Source organism: Tigriopus californicus, chromosome 12 (assembly GCF_007210705.1).
Source record: "Tigriopus californicus strain San Diego chromosome 12, Tcal_SD_v2.1, whole genome shotgun sequence".
In the NCBI taxonomy this organism is placed as follows: domain Eukaryota; kingdom Metazoa; phylum Arthropoda; class Copepoda; order Harpacticoida; family Harpacticidae; genus Tigriopus; species Tigriopus californicus.
The window spans coordinates 4,788,286-4,789,942 of NC_081451.1; positions in this window are offsets into that span (position 1 = coordinate 4,788,286).

Here is a 1,657-nt window from a genome sequence, read left to right on the forward strand (position 1 = left end):
GTACTCAGCTCCAGAGACTGTTCAACAGGTCTATGCTGGCTCACTGATGTATGCAATGCACTTCCCCAGGTCCTCTTGACTTTGCATGGCTTCCTGGGTCCCGACTCCAAACGTTGACTCTCACTACTCTGATTTCAAAATAGGTCGACTTGACTTCCGGCACTTCTAACAAAATTGTCCTTGATCCAACTACCAGCAAGAGAGCTTCAAGTTGGGAGTTGTTGTTCCTTTCAATGTTCAATGGTGACTGTTTTTGGACGATTTGTTTTTCGTCAAATGGAGCAGCTTGGCAAGCCAGCTTGATTCAGCTGGCCGCCAATTTTAGACAGCTTAGACGCCGGTGATTGTTTGTTACACAGGGTGTTCATTTTTCCCGGACGTTTCAATACACTGTTCCGTAACCAATTGTTCTTCCTGTACATCATTTATCCTTAACATAGTAGGATGATGTACTTGATTGTGGACGGAACAGGACTTAAAATCTTGGGCCCACTCACCCAAATTGGGTCTTGAGCTTCCGCTTTTCTTGATCGACTTTGTCAGCATGTTCATGGGTTGTTCCGTCCACCAGCCAGGGGTGAAAGGTCCTGACTTATTGAATTCCCGTGGTGAACGGAAACATGGAACTCCTGACCCAAGCACTAGTTAAAAATACCTTGATAGCTCTCTAAAATGGAGAACATCTAGAACATGGGCTTCAATTTCTTAGACCTATCTTAAGGCCTCTGGTTACAACCCTAATCAAGGCATACAAGCAATAGTTCGAGGTTCCTTTATCAGGGCCTCAAACAATCATCAATTGATTAAGGATACAATACGCTAGGTACCTCTACTCCCCACGGTCCCAGATCAATCTCGGTTGTCTGGCACACCTGGGCCAATCTTCAAGGCTAACTATCCTGCAAAATGTTGTCACTATCCTAGTCTAAATGCGTCTATCACAGTCGACCTCTACCCAAGAGTCTAACTACTGATTTCTGCTACAAGAGTGATGAACTTGCGTTTATTTTGCGTTAGTTCTCAAGGAGAGCGGATGTCAGCAAAGGTGCTCCCATAGATAACTTCATATATAGATCGATCAAGGGCGCTGCGATCGCATGTTTTCGTCTCAGCTGTCGCTGGTGGAAAAAATGTTTCATTCGTAGTCAAGCTACTTAGGACAACTATGGTGCAAATTTGAATCGTTGACGGCTCGTCCAAATTCAGAGTAGAAACCCCTAATAGGATTCGTTGTCAAGCAATTGCTCTTGTCCAGCACGCCTCATAGAACGGGCTTGAGTAAGTTGTCTGACCACATTTTTAAGAACGAAATTTTGAAGAGGTTAAAATGGGGCTCAAGTTAAAGTTTTCATCCATGTGGTGGAAACACTTAATTGAAACGCAAGGAACAAGCCTGGGTTCAGGCTGACCTCCAGAGGTGTCGGAATTACCTTGTTTACGTATAGGCGCAATCATGTCGCCCACATTCAAGCACATTGTTGGGAGATTAAAACGAAATTCCAAATGCCTCATCATTGCGTTGCAATTTCGGATACATTTTGTTACACTTTCGAGATTTTCGAGATGCGATGCTAAACAAGGGCAATAAATAGAGTACATGATTTGCTCTACTAATGTCCAAATCTTTTTTTGACATGTTACGTGTATTATGCCCTAA